Consider the following 27,803-nt stretch of genomic DNA (forward strand, 5'->3'; position numbering starts at 1 on the left):
GGGAAAAAGATATCTGAATTGTGGGCAGGGAACATGGCTACCAACTCTGCTGTACTGTATACTCTTCCAAGCGCATAGTACAGCATTCTGCACACAATAAGCACTCAATAAATGTGACTGATTGATTACAGTTTTCTTTAAAGTCTTACTGAAATGGAAAGGTTACTTTTTTGTGGGAGAAGCCGTATATATGCTTAGGGCCATTTTCATTCATTTAATCCTAATTGAGCGCTTACCATGTGCAGAGCACTAAGTGTTTGGAAAGTACAATTCAGCAATAGAGAGAGACAACCCCTGCCCACAACGGGCTTACAAGTCTTGTAACTAATAGTTCATTCGGTTGTATTTATTGAATGCTCGCTGTGTGCAGAGCTCTCTACTAAGCGCTTGGGAGAGTACAACAATAAACAGATACATTCCCTGCCCACAACGAGTTTACAGTCTAGAATAGGACAGACATTAATATAAATAAATTACAGATAAGTACATAAGTGATGTGGTCCTGGGAAGGGGGAAGAACGTTAGATCCAGTTTTGCCATGATGCGTGATTTCCATATACGTTTCGGCTGGACCACTGGTGGGAAATTAGGCAGCATTGTTCTGACCACGTGAGCCTGTTGTCAGAAGAAGCCGTCTGTATACGTGCACTGTATTAATAATATCGGGTGAGGAGCATTTAAGGAAAAATCATTGTTTTGTCCTAGTTTCTGCCACTTAGTTGATAGCAAAAGTTTGCTCTCCCCGCGGCATCGGGATTTATGATAAAAGAACGTACGCAAAAGTAAAAGAGCATCGGACCAAAGGTATTTTCAGCCCAATATTCTCTCTCCAATCCTGGAAAGAGGATACTGGTAATTGATTAGCGAAGCAGCGAGGCCGAGTCAGTCGACCGTATTTATTGAGCGCTCACTGTATGCAGAGCACTGTACTAAGCACTTGGGAGAGTATGTTACAACAATATACCAGGTGCATCACCTGCCCATGATGAGTTCACAGTCTCCGTGATAAAGCCCGGGCCTGGTGAAGTCAGAAGGACGTTGGTTCTAATTCTGGCTCTGTCATTTGCCTGCTGTGTGACCTTGGGCAAAGTCACTTCATTTCTCTGTACCTCAGTTTCCTCATCTGTAAAATGGAGATTAAGACTGTGAACCCAATGGGGGACAGGGACAGTGTTCAATTTGATTAGCTCTATCTACCCCAGCTCTTAGCACTGTGCCTGGCATAAAGTAAGCGCTTAATAAATGCCATTAAAAACAAAAAATTAACATGTTCCAGATGCGTCTCACCCCCCTTGTGAAGAAGGGTTTTTTCATGTTTACTGCGAATCTAATGCTTTTTGAGCTTTAATGGTGCCACCTCCTTCCTGGTGTTGCGGGATTTGGGGAAGATCAATTCCATGCACCCCCTGTCCAGGTCGTTCATGGTTTTGTAAACTCCAGTCCCTTTGTTTTGAGTTCTGCAGCTTTCCACTCCAAAGTACCTCAATTTTTCCTCCAGCTTGTTCTCTAGGCTGTAAGCTCGTTGTGGGCAGGGAATGTTTCCGTCTATTGTTGTAGCGTACTCTCCCACGCGTTCAGGCCAGAGCTCCGAACACAGTAAGCGCTCAATAAATACGATTGACTGACTCCTTTGTCAGCTACACCGCCCCCGCCCCCGATCCTCTTCTTTGCCAACCTCTATTCTGACACCCCCTTGACAGATAGCGGCCAGAACGACACTCCGGATTCCCCATGAAGTCGCGTGTAATAGGAAAAGAACATTTCCTCTGGCCTGGAAACGTTGAGATTGGTAGGGTTAACAGGAGGATCCACTGGGTCATTTTTCCTTCTTTCCGATTCCATCCTGAACTGCCAACTCCGTCAGATATTTTCTCCCAAGCGCTTAGTACAGTGCTCTGCACACAGTAACCACTCAGGAAATACCACTGATGGGTTGATGGATATCTCCAGTCCAGCTAGGCCTCATAGGTCAAACAAGCCCGTGGAGCCTCCGTGGACGGTCATTATCGAGAAAAGAGATCCTGTCGTTATAGCGGAATCTCCTAAACGCTTAGTACAGTGCTTTGCAAACACTAAGTACTCAGTAAATATGGTAGAATGAATGAATGAATCTTCTCCAAGCGGGCAATACCGATAGGGCTGTGCATGACCACCGATATTGGTATTCAGTAAGTGCTTACTGGTCAGTCAGGCGTATTTATTGAGCACTTACTGTGTGCAGAGCACTGTACTAAGCGCTTGGGAGAGTACAGCGTAACAGTAGAACAGATACATTCCCTGCCCACCAGTACTATGTGCCAAGCACTGGGGCAGCTGCGGGATAATCAGACGGTTCACAGTCTCCATTCCATTGCTGTATTGTACTTTCCCAAGCGCTCAGTCCAGTGCTCTGCACACAGTAAGCGCTCAATAAATGCGATTGAATGAATGAATTGAATTAATTCCACACGGGGCTCCCACACCTGGCCTGCGTGTAGAGGATCATCCCTTGCCAGACTGAAGTATTTGCTCGCTTCAGGGGCAGGGCCCGCTTTCATTTCTGCCTCTCGGAATTAGGGTCTGGCCCAAGGCTTCACGCCGTGAGTCCTGCCTTTCAGAGTGTAGATGGCAAATCAATGACATCTGAGTTTCTAGTGAAAGATACAAACCTTCCTGAAAATCTAGCAATTTGTAAATCTGTCAAAACAGGCCTATTTTTAAAGGTTTCTATATTCACACACTGCGGCATGCCGGGTGGTATTAAACTAAATTCATTTTTATTTCTATTTGATTCCTTCCACCCAAGACCTAATTAAATACCTAAATGCCAACGACAGAAGCCATCCTGTGAATTCAGGAACTTAACGTTGAAAATTGACCTTCTGGTAATGTGAAGAATCAAACTTAGATTTTGTTGGTACAGAAATCAATCAATGGTATTTATTGAGCACTTACCGTGTGCAGAGCATTGTAGCGCTTGGGAGAGCACAGCATCAAGGGCATAGAAGAAAAAATTTAACCTCCGGGCCACAGAAAGCCCCGGTCCAGCCGGCCCCCGAAGCGTTGCCTGATATTCAGGGCACCACGTCTCGAGATGTGGGAGATGGGATCAGAGAAGGCCGAGCGCTGTGGCTGCCGGCCACCACCTATGGATAGACGGAGAAAGATTAGATCTCTGGGATGGGAAAGCAAAGGCGGATGGGATGCGATCAAAGCCTACGGGATAATGAAGGCAGTGGGTCGAGCAAACGTGGAATTGAAATCCCCCAGTTCCGCCACCCCAGGACGAAGCAGAGACCCCTGAAAGTTCAGGGCGGTAGGGGCCACACGAGCAGGGTAAACTCTTCTTCCCACCATAGATGACCAAGTCATGGAATTCTGGACAAGCAGGCTAAAGGTGTCACAAGTTTTAATAAAAATTGAAAGAAATTCATACGCACATGGTCAGTAATTGGATAGGAGAGGAAATATTGGATGGATTAGGTACTTAGAAATATGTTATAAATTATTTATTTCTATTTCTGCCTCCTCCTCTAGACTGTAAGCTCAGTGTGGGCAAAGAACATGTCCGCTAACTGTTGTATCGTTCATTCGTTGATTTAGTCATATTTGTGGAGCGCTTACTGTGTGCAGAGCACTATACGAAGCACTTGGGAGATTCTAAAATAACAGGAAACAGTCACAACCCCTGCCCACAACGAGCTTACAGTCTAGAGAGGGAGGGAGACATTAATAGAAAGAAATGACGGATATGGACATAAGTGCTTTGGGGCTGGGAAGGGGGGTGAATGAAGGGAGCGAGTCAGGGCGACGGAGAGGGAGAAGAGGAAAGGATTCATCAGGGAAGGCCTCTTGGAGGAGGTGTCCGTCGCATAAGGCTTAGAAGAGGGAGAAAGTAATTTGTCGGTACTCTTCCGAGCGCTTAGTACAGTGCTCTGCGCTCGGTCAACACTGAGTAATTTCAAGCGATGGATTGATGGGGTGAGGGCATTCATTAGGCTGACAAAGGGCAGTCACCTCCCGATTCCTCCAAACAGCCTTCGTTTCATTCGGTCGTATTTATTCGGCGCCGCCTGGGTGCAGAGCACTGTACTAAGCCCTTAGGACTGTACCCGAATCCCGGTCTGGGCGAATCATCGGTCTGCCCCAAGTCCGGCACCCGGCGCGGTCCTCGTCCAACCCTAATCCGGCACCGTCATCCGGGTGGGTGAGCGACGGAGGATGGCGCCTGTTTTAGCTTTAGAAAATATTCAGGCGGAGTCAGCTCAGCCAATTCAGCGGCTTGGGTAATTTGAGAATATTTTTCGGATCTGTAATCGCTTTTCGGAGGGATCAAGAAACGCTCCTAACACCGGCTTTATATTTGGGGAGAGAGCACTGCATCAGAAGATTCTATTAAACTTTCAGCTAATTTCATGGCAGCTTCTATTGCTCCTAGAAGAGCAGTCTGCCAAGGATCATGGACCACAGTTCTGTCTTCAAAATGGAGATTAATTGCATTACCCTTTAAAGGGAAAGTTTATTTGGAAAGGATCTGGCTGTAGTCTTCAAAGAAATGGCGAAGAATGTATCCATTTTTCCTCCAAAGGCAAAAGTCCAAGTTAGATTTTAATTTGAATGAACGGGATTGTGTTCCAAATAAGAAATTCTCAAGGAGTTGCACAGAAAAGATGTCATCGGGAGTCTCGGATTTTTTTTCAGTGCCAATTTTGAACTCGGGCCACTGAAATTCAGTAGATTTACCTCTGAACGTGGAGGTAGGTTTTGCAGAGTGGAAGTCTCCTATGCCAAGAATATTCCAATTTAATCAAAATTCCATGAAAGACGGTATTACGGTCCAAGTTCATTGCTTCTCGTTCTCACCAGGGAGAGCTGGAATCCAAAGTCTCTGTTGTCATTCTGATGGGGGAGGGTCCCTTCTCAATATGAGAAGCGGCGTGACCCGGTGGGTAGAGCACGGGCCTGGGTATCAGAAGGACCCGGCTTCTAATCCCAGCTCCGCTGTGTGACCTTGGGCGAGTCGCTTCACTTCTCTGTGCCTCAGTTCCCTCAGCTGTAAAATGGGGGCGACGACTGGGAGCCCTGTGTGCGACAGGGACCCGTTTTATGTTGTATCTATTCCAAGAAGGCCTTTTGGAGATGTGATTTTGAAAAGGCTTTCAGTGTGGGTAGAGTGGTGGTCCCTTGTAGATGAAGGGGGAAGGAGTTCCAGATCAGAAGGAGGATGTGGGTAAGGAGTCGGCAGCGAGAAAGACGAGATGGAGGTGGAGCGAGTAGGTTGGCGTTAGGGGAACGATGTGTGCGGGCTGGGCTGCAGTAGGAAATCAGCGAGGCGAGGTAGGAAAGGGCGAACCGATCGAGTTGCTTTAAAGCCGACGTAAAGGCGTTTCACTGGGATGTGGAGTTGGTCGGGTAGCCGCTGGAGGTTCTCGAGGAGCGAAGAGCCGTGGGTTGAATTTTGTCTGTTCGTTTCGAGAAAAATGACCCCGGCAGTAGAATGAAATACAGACTGGAGCGGGGAAAGGCGGGAAGCAGGGAAGGCAGCGAGGAGGCTGGTGCAGTGGTCGAGGTGGGATGGGATAAGCCCTCAGGTCGGCGTGAGAGCAGTTTGGATGGGGAGGAAGGGGTGAATTTTAGAAATGTCGTGGAGGTGGAACTGACAGGATTTGGTGACAGATTAAATGAGTGGGTTGAATGAGAGCGATGAGTCGAGGATAATGCCGAGGTTACGGGCTTGCGAGAGGAGGAGGATGGTGGGGTTGTCTGTCTTCGATGAGGGAGAAGGCGGGGGAGGACAGGGTTTGGGTGGGAAGATGAGAAGTTCTGTCGTGGACACGATGAGTTTGAAGTGTCGATGGGACGTCCAGGTGGAGGTGCCCGAAGGCGGGAGGAAATGTAAGACTGCCGATGAGGAGGGAGGTCAGGACAAAGGCCGGGGACTGTCTCTATCTGTTACCGATTTGTACGTTCCGAGCGCTTAGTCCAGGGCTCTGCACATAGTAAGCGCTCAATCAATGCTACTGAATGAATGAATGAATGACGGGACAGGGAGATTTGGGAATCCCATCGCGCTCAGAAGACACTCCGTAAATGCTATTATTAATCCACTCACTCTGAAGCAGCGTGGCCTAGCGGAGGGAGCCCGGACCTGGGAGTTAGAAGGACCTGGATTCTAATCCCAGCTCGGCCACTCGTCTGCTCTGTGACCTTGGGCGAGCCACTTCACTTCTCTGGGCCTCAGTCACCTCATGACAAGGTCCATTCAAGGTCCAGGCCCGTTCTATAGCTACGAGGCCATGCTACTTCTCATCTCTAAATCAGGGATTTAGACCATGAGCCCCATGTGGGACAGGAACTGTGTCCAACCCGATGAGTTTGTATCTACTCCAGCACTTAGTTCAGTGCCCGGCACATAGTAATCGCTTAGCAAATATTATTATTCTTTGAGAAGCAGCGTGGCTTAGTGAAAAGAGCACAGGCTTGGGAGTCAGATGTCTTGGGTTCTAATCCCGACTCTGCCACTTGACTGCTCTGTGACCTTGGGCAAGCCACTTCACTTCTCTGTGCCTCAGTTACCTCATCTGTAAAATGGGATGAAGACTATGAGCCCCACATGGGACAGCCTGAGTACCTTGTATCTACCCAAGCGCTTAGAACGGTGCTTGGCACATAGAAAGTGCCTAACAAATACCAACATTATTATTGTTACTATTATTATTAATTAACAGACACGTTCCCTGCCCATAACGAGTTTACAGACTAGCGCCAAAATCAGGCAGTGCTTAGAGAAGCAGTGTGGCTCAATGGAAAGACCCCGGGCTCGGGAGTCAGAGGTCGTGGATTCTAATCCCGCTCCGCCACTTATCAGCTGTGTGGCTCTGGGCAAGTCCCTTAACTTCTCTGTGTCTCAGTTCTCTCATCTGGAAAATGGGGATTAAGACTGTGAGCCCCACGTGGGACAACCTGATTAATTGGTATCTACCCCAGCACTTCGAACAGTGCTTGGCACATAGTAAGTGCTTAACAAATACCATCATCATCTCTGGAGGGATTTTCAAGTCATTTGGTGACCCTGAGCAAGCTTATTTTTCTTGGCTTTGACTACCATTATTAAATACTATATAGTCAAACCTAGGTGAATTGAACAGGGGAATTTCACGATATCTCTCCGATGTCACTGGAGGTTGACATCACGTGGACGAGCTAGGGACCGTATCTGGTTCTTTCCAAGCCCTTGCAGAAATGGGCAGAAATAAGGGGTGTGTTTTCTACCGCTCTCTATAAAGTGGGTACCGCGGGCTCCTGGTTCACTCGTACCGAAGACCAGATCCGGTCAGTCACGTACACTGTCCAGAAGACTTTGGGCACCTGGAACTTCTCAAGCCCTGACAGGAGAAATGGGAACTGGCCTTCTAGAAAAAGAAGCTTGTGAAAACAACCCGCGTGGAGTGGACGAGGCATCAGTAGTCTTTATGAAACTCTCGCTGTGAGCAGAGGACCATACTAAGCGCCGGGAAAGAATCTGACACGATTCCCTGTCCCTAAGGGGCCTCCCAATCTTAAATAAAAAAAGAGTGAAAGGTATTGGAGACAAGTACATAAGGAGAAAGTCGGCTCGATTTCTAAATCTCTTCCTGACTCAACAATTCCTATATTTACCCGATCCTACCACTCAAATGGCTACCGGCTTTTGGCACGTGTTTGATTTTGGGGGGTTTGGCTTTTATTTTTTTTTCCCCAAGTAAGACATGCAATGCCATTCAGCTTCAGAAATCATTGTGCTAAGACAGACTAAAAATAAAGGCGAAGCTTGCAGAAGTCGAAGCAACTCCGTCTTGGGTAAGCATATTACGGTAATGATGCACATTTATGTCTGTTCAAATAGCAGCTCATCAATCATGGAGACTTTGGTCCAGATTCTGATCTCTGAGGCATGGTTTGCATTGTCTCGTAGCTTTTAAAAAAAGAAAAAGGATCAGTTCAGTCACATCGGAGTTTAATATCTGCCCTTTTAAAATGGGTTTTATTTTTATCTAGACTAAGAAGTATGATGCCGAGTGTCAAGAGTGGAAATAATTGCCATTAGGGTATCAATTTTGTTCTTGTGGAGTCAAGCCTTCAAAGAGCCGGATTTAACATTTCGTTCATTGTAAGAAAAAAAGAAAACCCAACCTAAAATCAATCGATCGGTGGTATTTATTGAGCACCTACGGTGGGCAGAGAACTAGATTAAGTGATTGAGAGAATACAGTAGATTCAGTATTACACGATTCCCGCCCTTGGGGATTTTACAGTCTAGGGGAAGGCCGACACTGAAATAATATAGAGGGAGGGAGAAGCAATTAGAGTATTGCTTCTAATTTCTCTAGTATTAGAGTATTTCTCTAATATTAGAGTATTAGAGAAAAAGATCTCGTGATATGCCGTCGAGTCGTTTCCGACCCGTAGCGACACCATGGACACATCTCTCCCAGGAGGCCCCGCTCTCCATCTGGAATCGTATCTAGTAGTGGATCCGTAGAGTTTTCTTGGGAAGAAATCCAGAAGTGGCTGACCACTGCTTCTTTCCACGCGGTAAACTCGAGTCTCCGCCTTCGACTCTCTCCCGAGCCACTGCTGCCCAGCACGGGGGGGTTTTGACTTGTAGCAGGTGGCCCGTCACTCGCCAGCCACTGGCCAAGCTAGGAATGGAATGGACAGGCCTCTGCTTGACTCTCCCTCCCGTAGCCGAGATTGATAGAGGCTGGACACTCTCCGGGTACCACCCCGAGAGGGTTAGTTAGTTGGGAAGCAGCGTGGCTCAGTGGAAAGAGCTTGGGCTTCGGAGTCAGAGGTCATGGGTTCGACTCCCGGCTCTGCCATTTGTCAGCTGTGTGACTGTGGGCGAGTCACTTCACTTCTCTGTGCCTCAGTTCCCTCATCTGTAAAATGGGGATTAACCGTGAGCCTCACATGGGACAACTTGATGACCCTGTATCGCCCCCAGCGCTTAGAACAGTGCTCTGCACATAGTAAGCGCCTAACAAATACCAACATTATTATTAGTAGTAGTAGTATAAAGATGCATACATAAATAAGTGCACTTATGCACGTATGGAAGTGGGAGAAGCAGCATTGCCTAATTGATAGAGTATGAACCTGGGAGTCAGAAGGACCTGGGTTCTAATTCCGGCTCTGCCACTTTCATTCACTCATTCAGTTGTATTTATTGAGCGCTTACTGTCTGCAGGGCACTGTACTAAGCTCTTGTCTGCTGTGTGACCTTGGACAAGTCACTTGACTTCTCTGTGCCTCAGTTACCTCAACTGGAAAATGAGGATTAAGCCTGTGAGCCCCATGTGGGACAGGAACTGTGTCCAGTCCTATCTACCCCAGCGCTTAGTAGGTGCTTGCCACCTAGTAAGTGCCTAAAAAATATTATCATTTCCCCGACCTGGTGTCCCAGAGACTGGAAGAGACAAATCTCCTCCCCACATTGCCATATCATTCATTCATTAGTCAGTCATATTTGTTGAGCGTCTGCTGTGTTCAGAGCACTGTACTAAGCTCTTGGGAGAGTACAATATAACAATAAACTGACCCATTCCATTCCCACAACACCCTCCTTATCCAATGCCTTCTGCGTGCAGAACACTGGACTAAGCGCTTGGGAGAGTACAGTACAAAGGCAATCGTATTTATCGAGCACTTACCTTGTGCGGAGCACTAGACTAAGCGGTTAGGAAAGTCCATTATTACGGAGTTGGTGGACACGTTCCCTGCCCACAGCGAGCTGACGGTCTAGGAGAGGGAGTCAGATGTTAATGTAAATGTAACGGGCCACTTGTCAGCTGTGTGACCTTGGACAAGTCACTTATTCATTCAATAGTATTTATTGAGCGCTTACTATGTGCAGAGCACTGGACTAAGCGCTTGGAATGTACAATTCAGCAACAGATGGAGACAATCCCTGCCCATTGACGGACTTACAGTCTAATCGTAGCTTCTCTGTGTCTCAGTTGTGTCATCTGTAAAATGGGGATGAAGACTGTGAGCCCTGCGTGGAACAACCTGATTACCTTGTATCCATACCAGCGCTTAGAACAGTGCCCGGCACATAGTAAGCGCTTAACAAATACTAACATTATTATTTATTATTATTAAATAAATGACGGATATGTACCTAAGTGGTGTGGGGCTGAGGGAGGGGTGAATTAAGGGTGCAAATTCAAGGGCAAAGGCGATTCAAGTGGGGGCGGGAGAAGAGAAAATGAGGGCTCGGTCAGGGAAGGCCTCCTGGAGGAGGTGTTTTAAGTGCTTAACAAATACCATCTTCATTATTATTAGAGTTTTTGAAAATAGGTTTACGATCCCTGCCCACAAAGAGCTTATAGTCCCGAGGGGTCAGTAGCAAGGGTCCAGAAAAAGAGAAGCGTTTGCCTCTGAACCAGCGATTCTGAGCTTCAGGTTACTATCCTCAAGGCTCCTTCTTAAACCGAGGAATCAAGCTAAGGTTTTTATTGAGCGGTTACTGTGAGCCGAGTACAGTATTAAGCTCTTGGGAGAGGACGATACAGAAGATTGTCAGCCCGATCCCTACCCACCAGTTGCTTACAGACTAGGCAGTGGTGACTTTTAAAACTTATCGGTCCGAGCTTACAAATTTAAAGGTTAGGCTTGTGAAGAGGATCGAAAATACTTCATAGGCCCATTTTACCTAATGGCCTAAATAAAACTCCAAGCCTTTGGAGGTTAATAGGCTCAGATCAGGGAGTTCCATCGGAGAGAAGAAAATGTCAGGCGCCAAAAATATGTCAAAGGCTGACTCTTTAAGCCGTTTATTAATAAACAAAATAATTATAAGTGAAGTGGTGCGTGTGTGGCTGCTACAAAACATTACCCATTTAATAAAGCAAGTTAGGAAGCCTAATTCCAAAATGCCTTTCCCAGTTGGCGGTAGGGCTCTGATGATGAGAAGGGGGAGAGAATTTCAGGAAGGGAGGCGCTCACGGATCCCCTCGGAAATTTGAAAAGGCGCGGAGGCCAGGTGAAGCCGAGCGAACAAGAAAGGTGACTGGATAACCTGAGGAACTTTCCCAGAGAAGGAAGGGGTCAGAAAACCATCCAGAAAGATTGCCGGCATTGCTGTGTGAACAGGGAACTGAAGAGAGAGGTGAATTCTAGGAGTCGGTTTGGAGTCAAACAGTGGTAGTTATTGAGCGCTGAATGTGTGCAGAGCACTGAAGTCGCACCTGGGGAAGTCCAGTACATCAGAATTTGTGGGCACATTCTCTGCCAAGAGTCTTAGGAATCAGATCTTGGAATAAGAGGGAAGTGAACAAAGCAACTTGAAGGTAGGGGCTGCCTCACTTAATTCATCTGTAAAAAATAGGGAGTGTTATTATCATTACTCTCCCAAGAGCTTAATCCAGTGCTCTGCACACAGTAAGTGCTCAGTAAATAACTCTGATTGATTGATTTCAAATTCCGCTGCCATTTTAGCTGCCTCACCCCAGTGATCACGAACGAGGGTTTCGGTAGGAGGAGAGCCTCTCCGCCGGGCTGTGCCAAATTCGGGTTGGCGAAGGAGTTCTGCTGTCTCGTTGTGGGAAGGCAGCGGGGTGGAGGTGGGAAGATCCTGGGACCGGGAATTGGGAGATTGGGATTAGAATTGGGAATTGGGATTGGGAGATCTTCGTTCTAATCCCAGCAATCTCTTGGGTGCCTGTGATCAGCCTTCTCCCTCTCCCCTCTCACCTCATCTTTAAAGGCTGAATCACCCTGAGGGCCAGAGGAGATCACAGCAGACTTCTTTCCTTGTACCTATCCCCACTGCTTAGGACAGCACTTCGCATAAAGTCGTCGATCTCTAGACTGTAAACTCGTTGTGGACGTGGAATGTGTCTGTTTATTGTTGTACTGTCCTCTCCCAAGTGCTTAGAATAGTGCTCTGCACATAGTAAGTGCTCCGTAAATATAATTAAATGAATGTCAAGCTCTGTTCTATGCACTGGGGCACATAGCGGTTAATCGGGTTGGACACAGTCCCTGTCCCACCTGGGGCTCACAGTCTAAGTAGGAGGGAGACTAGGTATCGAATCCTTTTACAGTTGCGGAAACTAAGGCACAGAGAAGTGAAGTGACTTGCCCAGGCAGGCAGCAGACAAGTGGCGGAGCTGGGATTAGAACCCAGGTCCTCTGACTCCCGGGCCCGTACTTTTTCCACTAGGCCACCCGGCTGTCATTCACTCTATCATATTTATTAAGCGCTTACTGTGTGCAGAGCACTGGGAATAACTATGGTACATGGCAATAACTGTGTGCCTTGCACACTTCTAAGTGCTGGGGAAGATACAAGGAAATCAGGTTATCCCTTGTGGAGCTTATAATGTTAGTCGCCATTGTACAGATGAAGTAACTGAGGCACAGAGAAGTGAAGCGACTTGCCCAAAGTCGCACAGCAGACAAGCGCGAAGCCGAGATTAGAACCTACATCCTCTCAGTCCCAGGCCCGGGCTCTTGCCATTAGGCCATACTTCTCACTGTTCTAAGCACTTGGCGGAGTACACGGCAACAAGAAACAGATACATTCCCTGCCTTGTCTCGTCTTGTGCCGTCGAGTCCTTTCCGACCCATAGCTGCAACACGGACACGTCTCTTCCAGAAGGCCCCGCTCTTCTCCATCTGCAGTTGTTCCGATAGTGGATCCAAACAGTTTTCTTGGTCAAAATCCAGAAGCGGTTGACCACTGCCGCCTTTGCTTAATAAACCCAAGTCTCCACCCTCGACTCTCTCTCGTGCCGTTGCTGCCCAGCACGGGGGAGTTTTGACTTGTAGCCGATGGCCTGCCGCTCGCTAGCCACTGGTCAAGCTAAGGATGGAATGGACAGGCTTCTGCTTGACTCTCCCTTCTGTAGCCAAGGCCATTAGAGGACTGGAAACTCTCCAGGTGCCACCCCGAGAGGGAATTCCCTGCCTACAATGAGCTTATTCTGACTCTTCCCATCCATTTTGTTCCCAGGAAGGCTTCTAAGGCCCAGGACAAGTGAGTGAGTGACCACGACCAACTTTTTTGAGAAAGTCACAGCTCTAGCCATCAACATCATTCCCTGAAACAATTGGAATTAAGAATTAGTTTAGTCTTTATTGGTAGGAATCGCAGAAGCTTCCCTGAGACTTAAATGAAATATAAACTTGTCAGAATTTTTTGATTCAGGATTCCGTCTTCGATCTAGTCAGTAAGCTTAGCAAGGCTTCGGTTCCCATCATAGGAATGTACTTCATACTTTTTGGATGCAGTGTGTGCAGAATTATACTTTCAGTTCAGAGTTGGACACAAGCAAAGCAGTTCAAAGAAAATATTTCCTCAACGTACAAGCTTGCACCAAAGCAAGCACCGACCTGCACATACATTTCGGCTCCACTTCTGTCGCTAAAGGCATAAACGCAGATTTCTGTTAGTCCTTCCCATCTTTCCTTTTCCTCCTATGGTCAGTCAGTAGGAGAACCTTCCCCTGTTTCTCCACAAGTAAGGTGTCAAGCCTGAGTGTTAAATTATAGAAAGATTTTTCATGTAATTTCTTCCAGTTTATCAGGCATATGACAAGGCCAGAGATGCTTGCATGGCGGGGTCGATAAGAGCACGAGCCTGGAGACAGAAGGTCATGGCTTCTAATCCCGGTTCTGCACATGTCTGCTGTGTGACCTTGGGCAAGTCACTTCAGTTCTCTGGGCCTCAGTTACCTCCTCTGGAAAATGGGAATTGAGACTGTGAGCCCCAGATGGAACAGGGATTGTGTCCAGCCTGATTTGCTTTATCCACTCCAGTGCTTAGTAGAGTGCCTGGCACACGGTAAGCGCTTAATGAACAGCACTATTATTATTATTATTAATAGTAGTATTAAAATGGGGAATAAGTGTATGAGCCCCACGTGAGACAGGGTCCGTGTCCAACCTGATTAGCTTGTATCTAACCCAGTGCTTAGTAAAGTGACAGTAGTAAGCACTTATGAAATACCATTAAAAAAAAATGACAGGAGAGGAAAACTTTGGCTTAGACTTTCCCAACCCTAGGCTTCCTTATTCTGATCCTTTTTGACAATGTGGTATCCTGGGCAGATGGTCTTCCCTTGCTGCCAGGGGGAGGAAGGGAGTAGGCAGGGTGAGGTTTGCCGTTTTATGAGAAGAAAGGCAGGCATCGGCCCTCAGGAGAGTGAAATCCAAAGTGGAACCCGCCCTAGTCTCTCTGTCCAGAAATCTACCGCAACAGCAATTTCTTCTGGAAACTTGCCACCGTTTATGGAGTCTTTTCTACTTCATCAAGTCTCTCGTCAATGTCCATGGATGGTAGAGAGACTTGTGCGTAGACCTTCCTTTTACCTGGATTTTAAAATAATTGTCAGAAGGAGAGGCGGTGGTATCTAAAGTCATCGAAATCGTGAGGATAGTGGAAGTGAGAATTTGAATCGTGGTCATGTGGTTTTAGGTGTACACCGATTTTTGGATCGTGTGTGTTTTTGTTGGGAGCAACATAAATGTGGTGCATCCACGAAATTGTGTATCATTCCAGCTTGGTTTTTTTTTTCCTTCCCTCTCAGTCTCCATAGTGTTTTGAAGTCGATGCCCCTGCCGTGGGTCATTTTGGGGGGGACAGATTTTACCTCAACCCCAGGAAAAATTTGGAGAAGCAACATGGCCCAGTGGAAAGAGCAGGGAAGTCAGAAGACTTGGGTTCTAATACCGGCTCTGCCACATGACTGCTGTGTGCCCTCAAATGAGTCTCAACTTCTCTGGGCTTCCGTTCCCTCAACTGTAAAATGGGGATTGAGTACCCGTTCTCCCTCCTACTTAGACTTTGAGCCCCAGGAAGGACAGGGACTGTGTCCAACCTGGTATTTTGGTATCTACCCCGGCATTTAGTCAGTCATATTTATTGAGCGCTTACTTTGTGCAGAGCTTTCACTAAGCGCTGGCAAGAGCACAGTATAACAGACACATTCCCTGCCCTCACGCTTCACCAGTACCATTAAAAAACAAAGTAAAATGCTGGTTTGTGACCCTGGGCCTGTTTTCAGTTTGGTTTTTGGGCGGCGAGGAGAGGGCGTTCACCCGAAGGGCCTTTGGCCTGCCCAGAGAGAGCCCCGCTATTCCGGGATGTGCCACTCCAGGGCGGCTGAGGTGGGACGCTCGTCGGCCACACACGTCACTGAGGCAGGGCCACTTGTCAAAGGGGATTCTTGGTGTGGGTCGGACAAAGAACGATTCTTAGGGGACTCCAGTGAAATAGAAATACGTTATCGAGCATTTACATTTGGCGGTTTAACTGCCGAGACCAGGAACTTAGAGCTTCTTCGCTCTTCTAGCGGCAGCATTCAGCAAGTGGGAACAGAAGTCAAGGAAATCTCATTCCATCTGATGAAGCTAATTGATCCGGCTCTTACGGTTCTGGACGTCCGGGCTTAGCAACTGTGTGTCTCTTGGGGACGATCCTAAATTAATAATTTGGAACTAAACGCGTTACTTTCTTAACGTCGACGCTTAGGTTTTATGTGGGAGTAGTATTAAGTCTTTTTTTTTTTTCCCTTTCCGTCCCATCTCCTATTTGTATGCAGAATGTGTGCATCTGTAACTACTGTCTAGCGGCATATAGAGAAAAAATGTGTGCCAAGGAAGTCTTATGGTATCCGACAGTGGGTTCTCGAAGGGGCAGGGAGGGTTTAAAAGAGGATCAGGAGTTCTAATCTCTGTTCCCTCACCGCAAGGAAATGTCCTTTGTCCATTGAGGTTGTAAAATATGGACCACGTTGTTTTTCAGATATTTTCTTACCCTGCCCTAAGGACAAAAAGGCTTTTAGCTCCCTTATCCTCAGATGTGTGCAGGGCTAGAATCAAGGCTAATTCATTTGTTTGTTCTTATCCAATGAGCTAAAATGAGCCCTGGCCAGTTGATTCTCCGGCCTGTTACTTAGCCACATTTGGCCAGACAGTGACAGAGCCCGGGAATGTGCCTGTTTATTGTTATATCGTACTCGCCCAAGTGCTTAGTACAGTGCTTTGCACACAGTAAGTGCTCAATAGCCTGGCTTAGTGGAAAGAGCACGGACCTGGAGTCAGAGGATGCAGGTTCTAATCCCGGCTCTGCCACTTGTCTGCAGGGTGACCTTGAGCAAGTCATTTCACTTCTCTGGACCTCAGTTACCTCGTCTGCAAAATGGGGATTAAGACCGGAAGCCCCATGTGGGACAGGGATCGAGACCAACTTCCTTACCTCTTTATCTACCCTAGCGCTTAGAAGAGTGCTTAACACATAGTACTTAAATACCACACTTATCATTATTATTATTATTATTATTATTATTATTATTAAATATGATTAAATGAATCAGTGAAAGGACAGGAGCAGGAGGGGGCTCTCCCGCTCTGGGGGAAGAAGGGCAGTCAGGGAGGTAGGCATCTGGTGGGAGAGGGGAGGTTTGGAGGATCTGAGCTAGTCTGGAAGCAGGGTTGGGGGCAACTGGCAAGACCTTCCCGCCCAGGTGCCAGGGGAAAACGGAGGTGAGAGGCAAAATTTTCATTTCTGAAACTTCAGAGTTCCCTTCCGTTTCAAATCTGCCGGGCTTTTCCTTAGCAAGTTTGAATCCTTGGTATAAATCCTTCCTTTAATTAAGAGGATGGCTGTATCGTTTGTCTCTAGACTGTAAGTTCACTGTCAGCAGGGAACGCTAATTTCTCTTGTACTCTCCCAAGCGCTTAGAACAGTGTGCTGCCCATAATAAGCGCTCAATAACTACCCTTGACTGACTCTTTCCGGGAGAAAAAAAGGACTCGCTTGAGCTCAGTCTTCCACACTTTCTTCCATACTTTGTACACCGATTAAAAGTCAACAGAGATGGAAAAGAATGCATACGTACGTTTAAATTATTTGAGAAGCAGCATGGCTTAGTGGAAGGAGCCCTGGCTTGGGAGTCAGAGGTCGTGGGTTCTAATCCCAGCTCTGCCACTTGCCTGCAAGTGCAGTGTGACTGTGGGCAAGTCACTTAACTTCTCTGTGTCTCAGTTACCTCATCTGTAAAAATGGGGATGAAGACTGTGAGCCCCACATGGGACAGCCTGATTGCCTTGTATCTACCCCAGCGCTTAGAACAGTGCTTGACACATAGTAAGCACTCAACAAATACCAACATTATTATTATTGTTTATTATAAATCGCGCCTCTAAATCAATGTTCACTCCCCTCCCAGACTGCAAACTCGTTACGGGCAGGGAACGTGTCCAATAATTCTGTTGTATCATACGCTCTCCCAAGCGCATAGTACAGTGCTCTGCACATAGTAAGCGCTCAATAAATGCCTTCGATTGATCGAATAAAGCATTTTTCCATAGACGAGGGTCGTGATCGAATGTGGCAGCAAAGGTGACTCTTAATCTCTGGTTGGCTCTCTGGCTTCCTAGAGACCTACCCGTTGACCCCCGTTGTACAAGACTCTGCCTGTCTCTCCGACATGTCTAGCTAGGTTCACTCGTTATGGCCCCAGGAACCTCTCTCACACCCTGCGCTCCTTGGATGCTCATTTATTCTGCTCTAAAATTCAAATTGTAGGTGATGGACATGGGGCTTCAGTTCATGCGTGGTGCCTGCGGGCTGGCGAATTCCTGGTTTATGACCACATTTGAGCAAGGTGTGCCCCTGTATTTAAAAGGAAGCCAAAGAAATTCCAGAGAAATTGACTTTGTTGCTCCCAACTCTCTTCTTTTTTTAGAGTCCCTCAGGAGGACTCTTAATAAAGTCTGAATTTGAACCTGATTTATACGTTCTAGGTTCATCAGTCACTCTTTTCCTCCTGCTGGACATAAGTTAAATGCCCCCATATATTCGCAGGTATTTAGAATTGGAGATAATGGAAGTTTGGATTTTTTTTTTGAAGATTAAAATCCATATCAAGTCAAAGCAATAAACTTGAGTTTAAAAGCATTATTTTTTTCCAATTGGCTTTGTTTTTTAGAAGTAGCCTACATTTTTTTCAGGGAGGTATTTATTGAGCCCTTACTATGTGCCTGGCACTGTACTAAGCCGGGGGCTGGGGGGGGGGGGGGCGGGCGGTAATTACAAGCTATTCAGATTGGGCACAGTCCATGTCCCACATAGGGCTCACAGTCTTAATCCCCGTTTTACAGATGAAATATCTGAGGTACAGAGAAGTAAAATTATTTGCCTATTGTCACACAGCAGACAAGTGGCAGAGATGGGATTAGAACCCAGGTCTTTCTGCCTCCTGCCACTTGTCTAATTTGTGAAATCAAGGAATTCCTCAAAGGGGAATTTAAAAGACAGCGCCTCAGAATCATAAACTATAAAGTACAAACGCATGCTTCTCAAGCAACCAAAGCAGACGATAAATGCTGACGGAGACGCCTAATAAAGATCATTTGGCTAAGTGGGCCAAATTTTAGGCAAAAGAGCTAGCACAATTTAATAAAGAAAGCACCAGAACATCGGAATTCCAAACCCAAATCCATCCCAGGCTGGATTTTTGTAGCTCACCCCTGACCGAATTAACTGCTCTCTGCACGGTGGAATTTAATGTCATCTTTGAAAATGGGCTAAGATGCCAGAGGTGGATCCTGGAGTTAGAAGAGAAGTAAAAAGATCCCTAATGACAAATCATCCCATCTACGCAATGGCCAACTATGACAAAGGAAAATGCCATTCAATTGTGTTTCCTAAAGCCCTTTACCCATTTCCTGATTAATAATGTAGCAGAGTACATCTAAAAGAAGCTTCTCTCGTAAAATCCAGCTACTGAATAACCCGATTATTGAAGGATGATTCGTTTCTTTCTAGCAGGGTCTAGTGTAGTGTTCATCTGATCAGTCGATCCATTGGTGGTATTTATTGAGCACTTATTGTATGCAGAGTGCTATACTAACTGCTTGTCGTTCATTCATTCAGTCGTATTTAATGAGCGCTTACTGTGTGCAGAGCTCTGTACTAAGCACTTGGAAAGTACAATTCGAGTGGGTGGATACGTTCCCTGCCAGGAGGAGCTTACAGTCTAGAGGGATGAGGTTAGAGATTTGTTGTTAACGATCAGTAGTATTTAATAGTATTTAGTGATAATTGTGATATATGGTAATCACTCTGTGCCACACAAGATAATCAGAATGGACACAGTTCCTTTCTCACTGACTGTCTACTGAGGGGAGAGCAGACTATCCTAAGCTCTTAGAAGAATACCAAAACACTTGCTTCTTGTCCTCACTGAGTTTACAGCCTAACGGTATCAGGCTGCAAAAGCCCAAGTTCTGTTTTATGAGGCACTTCACTTACCTTTAATGAATGATTTTTCTCATAATGGTGCTCCATAAAGAAATGGCGATCTCAAGTTAGCAAATTCAGAAGAAGACCTTTAGAAAGGATCTCGGAAATGCTTGGGGTCTACTAGAGACCTCTTTGGAAGGAAGCGGCGTGGCCCAGTGGAAAGAGCAAGAACCTGGGAGCCAGAGGACCTGGGTTTTAATCCTGACTCTACCTCTTGTCTGCTCTGTGACCTTGGGAAAGTCACTTATTATCTTGTATCTACCCCAGCGTTTTGTACAGTGCCGGGCACATTAAGGATATTCTCTAAATGTATGACCTTGGACAAGTCACTTAACTTCTCTGTGCCTTAGTTACCTCACCTGTAAAATGGGGATTGAGATTGTGAGCCCCATGTGGGACAGGGACTGTGTCCAACCCGATTTGCTTGTATTCACCTCAGCGCCTAGCACAGTGCCTGGCACACAGTAAGTGCTTAACAAATACCGTTATTACTCTTATTACCGTTATTACTCTTATTATCATTAAATTTGCATTCCTATTATTGATAAATAAAGCGGAGGGGGGCATATTTCTAGTGCTGACACTCTTGGGGATAGCAATCTGTAATCAGAATTACTTTTTTAGGACCCTGAGTGCAAGCCCAAATGGGTTTTGTGGTTAACCATTCCTGACTCCTAATCTTCTTCTTTCCCCCTAGAGTTTCCCCTAGTTCAGCATAGTTTCCATTCTCTGCATCTTTAGAGTGTAAGCTCCTTGTTTGGCAGGGAATGTGTCACTTCTTTGCCTGGAACTGCCTAAATGCTTAGAACAGCACGCCCAGGGGGCACTCAATAAATTCTCCGACTCTTATTTTACTACTATGAATCAGTCAATCAGCGGTATTTATCGAGTGCTTCTGGTTTGCAGAGCAAGATACTAAGTGCTTGGGAATACAACAGAGTTGGTGGACATGTTCCCTGCCCACAAGAAGAAGCACGGTCTAGTGGATGGACCAGCGAGTCAGGGGACCTGGGTTCTAATTCCTGCTCTGCCAATTCATTCATTCATTCAGTCGTATTTATTGAGTGCTTACTTATGCAGAGCACTGTACTAAGTGCTTGGAAAGTACAATTCAGCAACAAAGAGAGACAATTCCTGACCACAGTGGGCTCACAGTCTAGAAGGGGAGAAACAGGCATCGAAGCAAGTAAACAGGCATCAGTAGCATCATTGTAAATAAATGGAATTATAGATATATACACATCATTAATATAAATGAATAGAATTATAAATATGTACATATATACTCAATTGCTGTGGTGGGGGTAGAGCAAAGGGAGGGAGTCAGGGCAATGGGGAGGCGGGAGGAGTAGAAGAAAAGGGGGGCTTAGTCTGGGAAGGCTCCTGGAGAAGGTGAGCCTTCAGGAGGGCTTTGAAGGGGAGAATTGTGATTGTTGCTTGCTGTGTGACCTTGGACAACTCACTTCACTTCTCTATACCTCAGTTCTCTGTTCTCCCTCCTACTTAGACTGTGAGCCCCATGCGGGACAGGGACTGTGTCCAAATGAATTAACTTGTACCTACCCCAGCACTTAGAATAGTTTTTGACACACAGCGTTTAACAAATGCCATTTTTTTTTTTAAAAGTACTAGTACGCCTCCTCTTCCGAATCATTTTTCCCCAGATCAGTTTTCACTTCCTGTCTACTAAGAGAATTAAAAAAAAATCCTTCTTCTGTTCTTGATTTGTTCAGAAGTTTGGTATCTGTGAGCAGACGGGGCCTGTAAGAAGGTATTAAAGCACCCTCTGGATTCCTGCTGCTCTGGCAGAAAATGAAACATCTCATCTTTTTATTCTTTGAAAGATGCAGCCCCAGATTTATCACCCGACTCCACCTTTGGGGCCCCAAAACCTACTAAAGTCACTCCGATCAATCAATCAATCATACTTATTGAGCACTTCTTACTGTGTGCAGAGCTCTGCACTAAGCACTGGGGAGAGTACAATATAACACATGTTCCCTGCCCACAACAAATTTACAGTCTAAAGGGGGGAGAACGACATTAATATAGATAAAGAAATTAAGACTATATGCATGAGTCCTGTGCGGCTGACTGGTGGGGGTGAATAAAGGGAGCGAGTCAGGGTGATGCAGAAGGGAGAGAGAGAAGGGGAAAGGAGGGCTTAGTCAGGGAAGGCCTCTTGGAGGGGGTAACCTTCGATAAGGCTCTGAAGCGGTGGAGAGTGATTTTCTTTCAGATATGAGGAGGGAGGGCCTTCTGAGCCAGAGGCGGAACGCGGGTGAGAGGTCGGCGCCGAGAAGGACACCTCCTTTCCCGGGTTCAACGGGACGTTCGGGTTTTTCCCTCCAAAATCCTCCTTAATTGTGTAAACGGGAACGGAATTGAAAGGATAAATTGCAGAGGAACATGTCGTTCCACTCAGCGTGCATCTTCCCATCATTTCTAGAGTAATCTCTAAATTAAAACTTAGCCTCCGAGAGTTCGTTTGTTTTGGGGTTTCTTTTGCGGGCCTAGGAGAACGACTGAAATGTTCAGATTGCAGTTAAGCCAGCCAAACAAATTATACCTTTGCAATTTTAACCTAACCTAGGCCCCCAACCTCCGCTCTCACAGGTGTTTAAAAAGAAAAGGTTATTTCCTTTATTGGTGTCTTCAAAGGCCTGTAATTTCTTCAAGGAAGACGGCGTCCCAGAAAATCTCTCCAAGCAAACGAGGCAGAGCGAGATCCCCAATGAGGAGGTAGCTTTGATGATGAATCTATGCAGAGTTGGTCCAGAGAAAGAGACGTGGTCATCCATCAGTGTGAAGTGCTCTCCACCACAGTTTTCAGCAGGGCCAACGGAGATACCGTCACTAAGTGTATTTATGGAGCACTTACTGTGTGCAGAGCGCTCTATTCAAGGTTAGCAGAGGTAGCCTGAGTACACGTGGTTTCCTCAGCTCTCTGCGTCCTCTTTTAAATAATAGTAGTAATAATTCTGGTATTTGTTAAGCATTTACTATGCGCTAGACACTGTACTAAGTGTTTGGGTGGATCCAAGGAAGTCGGGTTGGACACAGTCCCGTGCTATTTCCATCATTATTATTATTATGGAATGGAACAAAGTGGAGAAATAATAGCAAACGAGTAAACAGATATTTTGATGCGTGCTCAAATGGCTGGTGGGGAGGTTTTTAATCCACTGTAGAAGCGGCGTGGCCTAATGGGTAGAGCTTGGGCCCGAAAATCAGAAGGATATGGGTTCTATCTTGGCTCTACCACTTGCCTGCTGTATGAACTTGGGCAAATCACTTCACTTTTCTGTGCCATAGTTACCTCATTTGTAAAATGGGGATAAAGACTGTGTGGGACAGGGACTGTGTCTAACCTGATTTTCTTGGATTCACCCCAGCGCTTAGTACAGTGCCTGGCACATAGTAAGTCCATAACAAATACCATAATAATTACTATTATTATTATTAAGACAGGAAAGGACTCGGGATATCCCTGAGAGTGGTTTTAAGTGAAAAGACATCCTTCCTCACTTCTGCAAAGCTCAGATCCAGCTTCAGAAGCCAAAAGGCAGGTGGTGGACTTCATCCTGCAGGGAGTGGTCTTACTGGGAAGAGCCAATCATTAAATGCCCTGAAAGTGGACTCAGGACCCTGCCAACAGGATGGCCACTTCAGTTTGACAGACAGACGGACCAGCAAAAGCGCGGGTTACAGAATTCTGGACCCTTCTACCTCCCTGAGTCAATTCCAAGTCCGCTCTCACCGCCACTCGCCTGCTGGGTGACCTTAGGCAAATCATTTCATTTCTCTGTGCCTCAGCTACCTCAGCTGTAAAATGGGGATTAAAACTGTGAGTCCAGTTTGGGACCGGGATTGCATCTGAACTGATTTGCTTGTCTACCTCAGCTTATGATAGTTCACGGTTGCCTTCAAGGAGGGAATATGAGGGATTTCAATTGGGGGTATTTATTAAGTGCTTACGATGTGCACAGCACTGAACTAAGCACTTGAATGTACTAAGGGATTCGACCGGAGCTTTTCAGATGGACTTTGCAGCTGGGCCGATTAGCACAGGACAGGGCCAAGGCCTAAAAGTCAAATCCGACCTCAAGCCAAAGGAATCGAATAAACTGGGTTTCTCTTTGGCAAACATGCTGGGAACTGTGTTTGTGGAGAAGTGCTGGGTGTGTGAGTTCATTCAGTCGTATTTCTTGAGCTCTCCCGTGCACAGAGCACTGTAAGCGAGCCCACCTCAGCCGCCCTCACACTTCCCGCAGTCCTGGAATGTATTCCTCATAGACCGATTGATTCATTGAAGCGATATCGCGTTGACTTCTTCCCTCAGCTTACGCCCAATCCACTTGGGAATTGATTTCAGAGCCTCAGCAACAAGTAGAGACAATCCCTACCCGACAATAGGCTCACAGCTTAGAACGGGGGAGACAGACGTCAAAACAAGTAAACGGGCATCTATAGCATCAATGTAAATGAATTACAGATATATACACATCATTAATAAATAGAATAATAATAATATTTCCTCTGAGTGCCGACATGGCTGACCTCGGTTCTCTCGCCACAGAGGTGAAGTGGCTGCCTTGCACTTATTCATTCATTCAGTCAGTCGTATTTACTGCGTGCAGAGCACTGAACTTTTCTGTTAGAGCCCCTCGAAAGTCATACCCTATAAAACTAAACAGGAAACTCAGGAACACCTGGGACCCTCATAAACCGAAAAGGCCTTCAAGCAGTGGTAGAATAAACGCTCAATAAACATGATTGATTGAAAAAGGAGTGGAATAGGTACATTAGACCCAAGGAGGCCTCGTCCCCCTTTAGACTGTAAGCTCGTTGCGGGCAGGGAACACATCTACCAACGCTGTGATATTCTCCCAAGTGCTTATAGATTGCTCGGCACACAGTAAGTGCTCTGTAAATACTGCTCAGTGATCTCTGCCCCAAAGTCAGTTTAGTAGGTGCACTGAGCCCCGTGTGCCGGGAACAGCTTCTTCCTTCGACAAAGGTTTAATATTCCACGGTGCTGGGCCCCTCCAAGGGACCCGATAAATACTGTGGGCGATATGGATATGGTGGCCTATCTGGCCGTGGGGTCATCGCGGTGGTTGACTGGACCGGTTTTGGGGAAGGGAGGTAAGGAGAAGGAGGGTAGGAGACGGAAATCGCTTTTCTCATAAGGCTCCTCATGGGGCAAAGAGTCCGGGCATGGGAATTAGATAACTTGCGTTCTAATCGCGGCTCTGCTACTCGCCTGCTGGGTGACCTTGGACAAATCACTTGGCTTCTCTCTGCCCCAGTTTCCTCACCTGTAAAACGGTAACTAAATCCAGTTCCCTCCTGCTTAGACTGTGAGCCCCGCGTGGGGAAGGGGCTGTGCTTGGGACAATGCTTGGCATTTTACGCGCTTACTTAGGAAAAATAAGCACTTAAAAGTAAGAGTAAGCACTTACAAAAAATGACTGCTATTATTATGATGATGATAGCCACTGGAGAGAGAGCCTTATTAAAAGCAGACCTCCTCCAAGAGGTCTTCTGAGATTGTCCCCTTTTACCCTAGTCCCTCTCCCTTCTTTGCCACCTCCACGTTGGGATATGCATTCTTTAAGCACTTATTATTCACCCCTCCCAAAGCCTCCCAGCACTTAGCTACACACCCTTAATTTATTTTAATATTTGTCTCCCCCTCTACACTGTAAGCTCCTTGTGGGCAGGGAACATGTCAACCAATTTTGGTATATTGTGCTCTCCCAGGTGCTTAGAGCAGCGCTCTGCACATAGTAAACGTTCGATATATACCGTTGATTGACTGGTTGCTGAGCTATTCATTTGTCCTATGTTCATTCAATGAATCGTATTTATTGAGTGCTTACTACTACTACTAATAATAATAATGGTATCTGTTAAGCACTTACTATGTGTCAAGCGCTGTTCTAAGCACTGGGATATATACAAGGTAATCAAGTTGGATATAGTCCCTGTCCCACCTGGAGCTCACAGTCTTAATCCCCATTTTACAGATGAGGTAACTGAGGCACAGACAAGTGAAGTGCCTTGCCCAATGTCACACAGCAGTCAAGTGGCAGAGCCAGGATTAGAACCCTCACCCTCTGACTCCCAGGCCTGTGCTCTTGCCACTAGACCATGCTACTTCTCAGTGCAGCAGAGCACCAAACTAAGCGCTTGGGAGAGTACAATACAGCAATAAAGAGTCACATTCCCTACCCACAGTGGGCTTACAGTCTATAGTGGCTACGTCCATCCTCCCCCTTTGAGTATGAACTATTTGAAGACAGGGGATGTGTCTAAGCCCTGCCCAATGTAGAGGTTTAATTAATGTTGATCCTGATGATTCGTCTCGTCTTGTCTTACGCAGACGAATCATCTCCGACCCGACGTATTATGGTATAAACTCTAGACTGTAAACTCGCTGTGGGCAGGGAATGTGTCTCTTTATTGTTATATTGTATTCTGTCAAGCGTTTAGTACAATGCTGTGCCCACGGTAAGCGGTCAATCAATACGACTGACTGACAAACTCCCCGAAGGCAGGTGTTGGGTACACTCATGTTTCGTCATCAGCTTTCGGCCCCAGGACTCGGTCCGTACGTGAAGGAACTAATACTCTAAGTGCCGTCACTGAGAAGGCTAAATTTCCCGCCGCACAGATCGAACATTTCATCTGATTTAACTGCTACAGATTGTGCCTACAGATGAATAGCTTTTCAGGGTGCGATGCTGGAAGAAAAGGTTTATACGGCAAGCCTACAGCAAAGAAAACGGGAGGACGAACTTTTAAACTGAGGCCCCGCAGTCTAATATCCCCTCGAAAATACCTCTGGAATCGAGGCAAGTTAAAAATGTTTCGGTTAATAAGGAAACAACAGGAATCTGGACAGATTTGCTCATACCTACTAATCAGACGGACATATAATCAAGGCCATTTGGATGGGCCATGTAATTACAGGCCATAATTGAAAGTTTCCTAACATATGGGGGGAATGGCATTTTCTTAGATGTTCAAGAGCAAATGTCAATTACAGGATCAACTGACGTCATCGTTAAGAAAAGCAGCCATGCAGATAGGCACTGGCCCAACCTTGCCTAGCCCTAGCCTAACCCTAATTCCAAAACTGCTCTGGGCAAGTTCTGAAGCAGTGTGGCCTAGTGGAAAGAGGAGGGGCCTGGGAGTCAGAGGACCTGGGTTTTAAGCCCGAACTCTGCCAAGTACTTGCTGCGTGACTTGGGCAAGTTACTTAACTTCTCTGTGCTTCAATCCCCTCCCCTGCAAAATGGGCATTCAATTCATGTTTTTCCTTCTATTTAGACTATGAGTTCCGCGTGGGACTCGATTACTTTGGAATTACCCCAGGGCTTAGTATAGTGCTTGCCACATAGTAAACACTTCACAAACGCCCTAATTATCATTATTACTATTTATGATTTTTGTGGTATTTGTGAAGTGCTTACTATGTAAACCAGCCACTGTACTAAGCACCGGGCTGGGTACCAGCTAAGCAGATTGGATTACTACTACATGGGGTTTGCAGTATATCTTAAGGCCCATTTTCCGATCCATTTTTCCGATTAGACTAAGCCCATCATTGGGCAGGGATTGTCTCTATCTGTTGCCGAATTGTACATTCCAAGCGCTTAGTACAGTGCTCTGCACATAGTAAGCGCTCAATAAATACTATTGAATGAATGAATGACTGAATCTTGTACTCTCCAATGTACTTAGTACAGTGCTCCGCCCCCAATAAGCGCTCAATAAACACGATTGAATGAATGGAAGGGTCGGCGTTGCCATACCCCAGGATTTCCCTGTCAGTGCTCTCCCGGCCCGATGCCCAACACTCAGTAAGTTGCCTGGCACATAGCAAGTGCTTAACAAATACCATAGTTGTTATTATTATTGCAGCAGAAGCCCGAGGCCGAGCCAGGAGGCAGGCTTCTGCCCGGCCAGGTGTGCGGCTGGTTCTAGCTGCCAAGAACCGGACAGCCCCAAATTGTACATTCCAAGCGCTTAATCCAGTGCTCTGCACATAGCAAGCGCTCAATAAATACTATTGAATGAACAAATGAACCCTCGATCGTCACGTGAGGTCAAGGCTGGTCATCCTGACGCCGAAATCCCCAGCCCAGCTGTCCGCTGCCTGACTCACCCACCCACCCGAAATGGTATTTTTAGGTTCCCAAGGCAGGTGGGCATCTGTTTCTTTCCTCCACCGGTCCAACGAGCCGGACCGGGCATATTTTACAAAAGGCACCTAGGAATTACTCCTCCCGCTACTGCATTTTGTCCTCGCCTTACTCGCTCTCTTCCTAACCTGTAATATACCGGGCTGTTTTCCCGGCGTGGCTTTTTAAGAGTCCATCATTCCGAGCATTTGTGCGCGGTCTTCATTGAAAAATTCCGACGAACAATTTGCCAGTGGCTTTTCAGGCACTTTGCTGCAAAGTCTCCTCAGGTTAAGGACGCCGGACTGTTCCTTTAAGCCTTTCTGGTAGTCACC

At 46.4% G+C, this 27,803-nt stretch overlaps 1 protein-coding gene across 1 annotated transcript in view; it reads left to right on the forward strand.

Moving 5' to 3' along the window:
• Nucleotides 1–27,803, forward strand: part of MBD5 (methyl-CpG binding domain protein 5) — a 197,567-nt gene that overhangs the window by 101,571 nt on the left and 68,193 nt on the right. The gene's annotated exons all lie outside the window — the stretch shown is intronic.

This window comes from Ornithorhynchus anatinus, chromosome 9 (assembly GCF_004115215.2).
Source record: "Ornithorhynchus anatinus isolate Pmale09 chromosome 9, mOrnAna1.pri.v4, whole genome shotgun sequence".
Classification (NCBI taxonomy): Eukaryota; Metazoa; Chordata; class Mammalia; order Monotremata; family Ornithorhynchidae; genus Ornithorhynchus; species Ornithorhynchus anatinus.